Source organism: Hemiscyllium ocellatum, chromosome 5, assembly GCF_020745735.1.
Source record: "Hemiscyllium ocellatum isolate sHemOce1 chromosome 5, sHemOce1.pat.X.cur, whole genome shotgun sequence".
Classification (NCBI taxonomy): domain Eukaryota; kingdom Metazoa; phylum Chordata; class Chondrichthyes; order Orectolobiformes; family Hemiscylliidae; genus Hemiscyllium; species Hemiscyllium ocellatum.
This window is the reverse complement of record NC_083405.1, coordinates 42,229,848-42,238,564: the sequence shown is the minus strand read 5'-3', so window position 1 is coordinate 42,238,564 and position 8,717 is coordinate 42,229,848.

Here is an 8,717-nt window from a genome sequence, read left to right as displayed (position 1 = left end):
TGCCATGATGTTTAGATTGATTCTAATCTAAAAAGTGAGATAACGGAGTTTTACATAAATTCATGCAGTTTTTGAGCTCAGAGTTCTACATGAATGCATGCAGTTTTTGAGCAAAGTATAATGTAACTCTGCAAGTACAAATTCACCCCACAAAATGTATGTGTGCATGTGGGTCTTTGTCTGTGTGTGTGTGTGTCTGTCTGGGTGGGGGTTGTGAGTGTGAGAACGTGTATGTGCGTGTGTAGTGAGTGTAGAGTGTCTTAAGTCTGTGAGGGGGTGCATGTGTGAGTGTGGGAGTGTGTCTATAAGGGTTGGTGTGTGGGTGTCTGTGTGCACGTCTGTGTGTACCTGTATCCATGTGTATGTGAGAGTGTGTGTGTAGGAATATCTGTGTGTGTGTATAGTGCAACAGTGATCACCTGTAATGTGACATGAACGCAAGATCCTGGTTGAGGCCCTCCCTATGGGTAACGAACTTAGCTATCAGCCTCTGCTCAGCCACTTTTCTCTGCTGCCTGTCCCGAAGTTCACCTTGGAAGATGATCACCCGAAGGTCTGAGGCTGAATGTCCTGGACCACTGAAGTGTTCCCCAAATGGGAGGGAACCCTCCTGTCTGTTGATTGTTGTGCGGTGCGCAATCATCTGTTGTCATAGCCTTTGCTCGGTTTCCCCAATGTACCATGCCTCCGGGCATCCTTGCCTGCAAAGTATAAGATAGATAACGTTGGCTGAGTCACATGAGTACCTGCCATGTACAAGGTGGGAGGTGCTCCCACACGTAATGGTGGTATCTATGTCCACACTCTGACACGTCTTGCAGCGTCCACCGTGACAGGGTTATATGGAGTTGTCCTGAAAGCCAGGCAGCTTGCTACGAACAACGATCTGTTTAAGGTTTGGCGGTTGTTTAAAGGAAAGTAGTGGAGATGTGGGGAAGGTCTTGGTGAAGTGCTCATCCTCATTGATAATGTGTTGCAGGTCATGAAGAACATGGCGTAATTTTTCAGCTCCTGGGAAGTACTGAACAACAAAGGGTACCCTGTTGGTTGCAGCATGAGTCTGTCTCCTGAGGAGGTCATTGCGGTTCCTTCCTGGCTGTCGATGAGTTGAGCATCATACCCCGTTCTTGTGAGGGCATCCATGAGTACTTCCAGGTGTCTGTCACGTTCCTCCTCATCTGAGCAGATCTGGTGTAAATGTAGGGCTTGTCCATAGGGGATGGCTGTTTTAATATGTTTTGGTTGGAAGCTGGAGAAGTGTAGCATTGTGAGGTTGTCTGTGGGTTTGCGGTAGAGTGTGGTGCTGAGGTGTCCATCCTTGATGGAGATGCATGTGTCCAGCATGAGACAGATAGTCGAGAGTAGTCCATGGTGAGTTTGATGGTGGGTTGAAACTTGTTGATGTCACTGTGTAGTTTTATCAGTGACTCCTCGCCATGGGTCCAGAGGAAGAAAATGTCGTCAATGTACCTGGTGTACAATATTGGTTGGAGATCCAATATACTTCAAAATTGCTTCTGTGTGTTGGTCTCATGGCTCACAAAAAATCCCCATTCAGATCAGTAAAATTGCCTCTGCTTGTTCACTTCTGCATTTCAATGAAGTTAAAGATGGCAAATTACTTGAATGTGTTCATTTGGTAGCGAATGAAGCAGTAACATGTTTAAAATCAGAGTACTGCCCTAAGCACTCGATTTTCATTGTAATCCTATTGTTTACAAAAATATAAAAAATTACAATGGATATTTGAAGAGTATCGTCTGTGCACAAGTACACTGCTCAATTTCAGTCTACATAATCTCCAGATTTTCAGATTTTTTTTTCCCTTTTTTCAAAGACAGACTTGATTCACTTGATCCCAGCTGTCTATGCCTGCCATATGCCTCCTTCTTTTTCTTGACTAGAGCCTCAATTTCTCTAGTCATTCAGCATTCCTCATACCTACCAGCCTTGCCCTTCATATTAATAGGAACATACTGCCTCTGGACTCTTGATATCTCATTTTTGAAAGTTTCCCAAGTTTTCACCCACTCCTTTACCTGTGAATAGCCTCTCCCAATCAGCTTTTGACAGTCCTTGCCTGATAATGTTAAAGTTGGCCTTACTTCAAGTTAGAACTTGAGTTTTTAGATCAAGTTTATCCTTTTGCATAACTGTTTTTAAATCTAATAGAATTGTGGTCACTGGCCCCACAATGCTCCCCACTGACACCCCAATCATTTGAACAAAAATAGACTTGATCAGACCCAGAAAAGGGAACTTGAGCCATGTTTAACAGTGGGTGGGGTGGGTGAGTGATGATAGTTGTTTTGCCTATTTACTACATTATTTGTTTTTTTTAAATGCTGTGCATTTTCCTTTGATATTGTGTTATGATGATTTTTCAGTTAAATATGAATTCATTATAGATTCTTAAATAAGTGGCACAACTGAACTTACAGGATACGCCATCCTTCACACAAACCCCCATCAATACAGACTTTCCCTAACAGGCTCAGTCAGTCTGCAATGCAGTATCAGCAGAAGAACACTTTCTGCTGCAGACTCACACCATTATCAGTGTCACTGGTCTGATGACGGGCATCCAGGACCAGTGACACTTGTGCGGCGAACAGTATCCAAGACCAGTGTCACTGGCGCGATAATCTGTATTCAGGACCTGTGTCACCGATGCGATGACCAGTATTCAGGACCAGTGTCACTGGCGCGATAATCTGTATTCAGGACCTGTGTCACCGATGCGATGACCAGTATTCAGGACCAGTGTCACTGGTGCAATGACCAGAATTAAGGACTACCATAATTGATGAGATGATCTGTATTCAGGACCAGTGTCACTGGCGCGATGACCTGTATTCAGGACCAGTGTCACTGGTGCGATGACCTGTATTCAGGACCTGTGTCACTGGCGCGATGACCTGTATTCAGGACCTGTGTCACCGATGCGATGACCTGTATTCAGGACCAGTGTCACTGATGTGACGACCAGTATTCAGGACCAGTGTCACTAGTGCGACGACAAGTATTCAGGACCAGTGTCACTAATGCGATGACCTGTATTCAGAACCAGTGTCAGTGGTGCCATGACCTGTATTCAGGACCAGATTTACTGATGTGACGACCAGTATTCAGGACCAGTGTCACTAGTGCGATGACAAGTATTCAGGACCAGTGTCACCGATGCGATGACCTGTATTCAGGACCAGTGTCACTCGTGCGATGACCAGTATTCAGGACCAGTGTCACTCATGCGATGACCTGTATTCAGGACCAGTGTCACTCGTGCGATGACCAGTATTCAGGACCAGTGTCACTCATGCGATGACCTGTATTCAGGACCAGTGTTACTGATGCAATGACCAGTATTCAGGACCAGTGTCTCTGGTGCAATGGCCAGTATTCAGGACCAGTGTCACTCGTGCAATGACCTGTATTCAGAACCAGTGTCACTGATGCAATGACCTGTGGAGGAACGACAAAAGGAATTCAATAATTTGAGCAACATTGGTGATGAAAGAAACACAGTTAATGTTTCAAGTCTGACGACCCTTTTTTAATATGATTCTTCTGAAAAAGGGCCAATTGGACTTGAAACTTCCACTTCGTTTTTCTCGCTCCACAAATGTTGTCACATTTACTAGCTACAATGCTGCCTAAGGCTAATACAGTTGTAATGTCAGTCAAGTCCTCGGAATTGAATATCGGGCAGCGTGGTGGCTCAGTGGATAGCATTGCTGCCTCACAGCACCCCAGGTTGGATTCCCAACTCAGGTGACTGTCTGTGTGGAGTTTGCACATTCTCCCTGTGTCTGCATGGGTTGCCTCTGGGTGCTCCAGTTCCCTCCCACAGTCCAAAGATGTGCAGATCAGGTGAAATGGTCATGTTAAATTGTCCAGAGTGTTAGGTACATTAGTCAGGTGTAAATATAAGTAAGGGAAATGGGTCTGGGTGGGTTACTCTTCAGAGGGTCAGTGTGGACTTGTTGGGGTAAATGGACTGAACCAACACAGTAGGGAATCACGTGTACTCCAGTACAGAGAAATATTTTTACAATGGCTGCCTATAATGGCAAATATTAGATTAGATCAGATTCCCTACAGTGTGGAACAGGCCCTTGGCCCAACCAGTCCACACAAACCCTCCGAAGAGCAACCCACCCAGACCCATTTCGCTCTGAATGATGCGCTTAACACTATGGTCAATTTAGCATGGCCAACTCACCTGACCTGCACATCTTTGGATTGTGGGAGGAAACCGGAGCACCCGGAGGAAACGCACACAGACACAGAGAGAATGTGCAAACTCCACACAGTCAGTCACCCGAGGCTGGAATTGATCCTGGGTCCCTGGTACTGTGAGGGCAGCAGTGTTAACCACTGAGCCACCGTGCTGCCCCAAATCTTGGATACAAAAGAGGAATAAAAGGAAAGTAAAATAAAAGTAGCATTGTTTAGCATCTAAAAAATAAGCTAGAAGTAAGATAGTCATAACATAGTTAAAGGATTGACATTACAGTCCGGTAAAAGATTTCAGCTCGATATTATATTGCAGCAGCTCAGTGAGCACATAGTCTGACCACCAGTGCCAGGGCCCATGCCAACAACAGTCCTAATCTGCTCCAAGCCTCCAGTCCTCTCCACCAGACACTCAGAGGCATCAAGGTAAGTTATGTTGCTCCGGGACTCGAATCTCCGCTTGCAGATCTCCAGGGTTCCTTCCCACCTGGCTGCTCCAGGACACACTTCCCCCTCATGCTGCTTGGGACTTGCTCCTCCTCTCACATCCAGGGCTCATTTCCCTTGCGCTGCTCCAGGACTCGCTTCCCCTCGAACTACAATGGGATTTGCTTCCCTTCAAACTACACCGAGACTCACTAGCTCTTGCACTACAAAGGGACTGGCTTTAACTTATAAACCAGGGCTCACTGCACCTCATGCTGCACCAGGGCTCACTGCCCTTTGCCCTGAACTAGGATTCACTTCCACTCAAGCTGCACCAGGACTCACTTCCCCTCACGCTACACCAGGCATCACTTCCCCTCGCACTGCACCAGGACTCACTTCCCCACATGCTGCTCCAGGCCTCTCTTCCCCTCACGCTACACCAGGCATCACTTCCCCTCGCCCTGCACCAGGACTCACTTCCCCTCGCGCTGCACCAGGACTCACTTCCCCTCGCGCTGCACCAGGTCTCACTTCCCCTCACCCTGCACCAGGGCTCACTTCTCCTCGCGCTGCACCAGGACTCAGTTCCCCTCAAGCTGCTCTGGGTATTACTTTCCTGATCGCTGCTAAAATGAGAGAGAAAATAGGAAATGAAGGAAAATGAACAGGCAGAGCAAAGGTCTTCTGGGACAGTGTCCTACTCTGCCTCCATCTCCTGCATTTGGGGAATAAACACTTCACAATAATCAGTACCTGACCATTTCAAGCTCATATCATGAACAGTACTTCCCTTTCACCCCATGATCATCCAAGAGTGGAAATTCTGTAAGACGTGCTTATGAATGAAAACAAAAATGAGGTTTTATTTGCAACAGTAAATGTTTTAAATAGTTATACTCAGATCGTGTAGAAATCAAATGTGTTCTGAAGCAGTGACATGCATCCATCTGATGAGAAGCTGGGCCATTTAGATATTGATTCTCTGAGAAGTTCAGTTAAAATACAGTTCAGCTATAACACAGTTTCATTTCTTGGACACTACCACCATAAAGTATTTCCACTGTATTCTGAGACTTTGATTCTCATTTCTCTCCATTGACGAAAGTAGGTTGTGAAGTGGAATAAATTATGACGGAGGACTTGCTGCATGATAGAATCTTCTTAATGTTTTTGGAGGTTGTAGATCTTACAAGTGGGGTCCTCTCCAATTCTTTCTTGCAATCAATTTGATTACTCAGTTAAACGTCCTTTGTCCCTAGCAGAGAAATGATCACCTTCAACATTGCAGGGGAATAAGAAAGAAATATTAATTTGGTTTTGTCAATTTTGAATTATCCCAAATAAAAACAGAAGTCTTCTTCAGAAAAGTAATATTGTGTGCAAAACATTAACATAGTTTCTCTTTCTATTGAAGCTGAAAGGTTTACTAAGTTTCTCCAACACTTTCTGTTTTTAATACAGATCTCCATCACCTGTCGTAATTCGCTTTTATTTGAATAAACCCAATTTCTGATTTATACTGGGATTTGTTAGTTAATAACCTAATGAACAGGTTTTTGGAGACCAAGTAGTTTCCAACATGAGATGTTCAATAAAACCCAAAATTATGCAACATGTTTCTTTACATTCTTTACATATCCTGGAGAAGATTTGTCACCTTCATGAACTGGAAAAAGCCTTTTCTGCCTGCAAAATACTTTGTGATATGGTCAGCACAGCGGTTCCCAGACAGTGGGCTGAAACCACAATTGGAGTCATAGAAAGTTAGCATGGGCTCGCAAAAGATCAGGTCACCCTAATCTTTCATTCCTTTGTGTCGTCCTGGCAGTGGGAAGTGATCAACCATAATACAAACTCCTGACATCAACGTTTTCTTTGTGGGGTCTCCGATGAGGCATGATACGATGTAACGATAGCTGTTAAATAGATCTTGAAGCAATGGCACTGGAGGCAGACACGGATTTAGGGACGAGTGGCAGCCCATTCACTGAGGATCTGGAACTTTCGTCACAGATTCTCATATTTATAAAATATGTTATGTGCTGATCTGTTATATGTGAACTTTAATAGTGTACAAGAATGTTATTATATTGTTTTATCATTTTTTTTTGTGTTTTGTGAGGTTACACTAATTTTGAAGTGTGAAAATGGCAGTGTATTGGAAAGTAGTGTGGAAGTGTTGATTTATCGCAGGCTATATTTGTAAACTAGTCACTGAAGGGAGATTCACAATGTTTATACTGAAGTTGTGATACAAAGTCTTGTAATGATCTGGTTTCTTAGATTGAAATTCCTGGCAGATTAACATGAATGCAGAGTGCCCTACTGCACACAGGTTTTCAATCTTGCATTCTTTGTCAAATTTTCTGAAGGCATGTCCCTTTCAAATTTCTCAAATGGTTCCAGGTAATGATTTTTGCTCGATTGTCAGTTCATGTGTGTCAGTAATACTTCAAATGTGATTATCATGAAAGATAGTCCTAGATTGTGAGACAAATTTCCTCAGCTAACCCATTCCAAATTGGACAACAGAAATGTGTCAAAAAGACGCAGGGAGGCCCAACCTGTATTGTTTTCCCAATAAAGTGATTACTAGCAGACCTTTCTCTTTCGCTCCTTGCCTGTGATAACAAGCTGGTGGTGTTTAACATTTTTACCTATGTACTTGTTCTTCCTTTCTTCATCACAATTCCTTTGGATTCCCCGTTCTTTCGAATCCTATATTAAAGCATCCATATCTTATTGCCCTGACCTAAAATATCTCCCCGTGCCAACTCAAATGCTAATCTCTCTGGTTTGACCCTCATTCTTCTCTGATTCATTCAGCCTCCCAGGGTGCTGGACTCACACTTCCCGGGAGAAAATGAGAACTGTAGATGCTGGAGATCAGAGTCAAAGAGTGTGGTGCTGGAAAAGCACCGCCAGTCAGGCAGCATCTGAGGAGCAGGAGAGTCGAGGTTTCAAGCACAAGCTCTTCATCAGGAATGGCTGATGAAGAGCTTATGCTCAAAACGTCGACTCTCCTGCTCCTCAGATGCTGCCTGACCGGCTGTGCGTTTCTAGCACTTCAGACTTCCTGACCCACCCGAATTCCCCGACTTTAAGACCCACTTACTTCACAATCATGCTAGAAGCAACTAGAGCTTCTCCTGAATCTCCAATGATTGCATTATAATGAGACATGTGACCCAAGAACAGGGAGCTCTTAGGCCTCACCAATTGCAAAGGCAAAAATGTAACTGCACATTCTGCATACCAAAAAATCGATGTTACCAAATTTCTGCATGTGTCTGCACAGAATCAATTTATGGAGATGTAAAATGTTATTAGATGTAAGCTTCTTACTTTTATAAAAATAATGCAGGTTAAATTCTATCTTTCCATAATTCTTACCATCAAAACGTCTACAACAACTTATCAGTGTCTACTCAGTTTAATCTCTCCATTTTCTTTCTCCATGTTTAATTTGTTGTGTGATAGCCAAGTTAGACTGGCTGCTGTTAAAATCAATTTGCAGAAAAATGTACACTTTCCATTTTCAGTACAATGGGCTATATTCTAAAAATAGAAAGAGGTCTAGACAGCATGGCACAAGAAGACTAAATGATTGCACTATATAATTAATAGTTTGGATTCATCATAATTTCAATTTCAAGATTCCTAACAACCCTTAACTGTTTCTTTGTTAGCGTACACCTTAGCTTGATGAGGTTTTCTGCATTTGATGAACGCGGTTTCCTGGTGCTTACACACACAAAACAATTAATTCAGATCCTCGTTAGCTGTTTAAGTTAGCTACTCAACAAATGGAGGCTGAGGTGTGACTTTATAGAGGTTTATAAAATCATGAGGGGCACCAATAGGATAAACAGACAAAGTCTTTTCCCTGGGGTGAGGGAGTCCAGAAGTAGTGGGTATAGGTTTAGGTTGAGAGGAGAAAGATATAAAAGAGACATAAGGGGCAACTTTTTTCATGCAGAGAGTGGTGCATGTATGGAATGAGCTGTGAGGGGAAGTGGTGGAGGCTGGTACGATTGCAACATTTAAAAGGC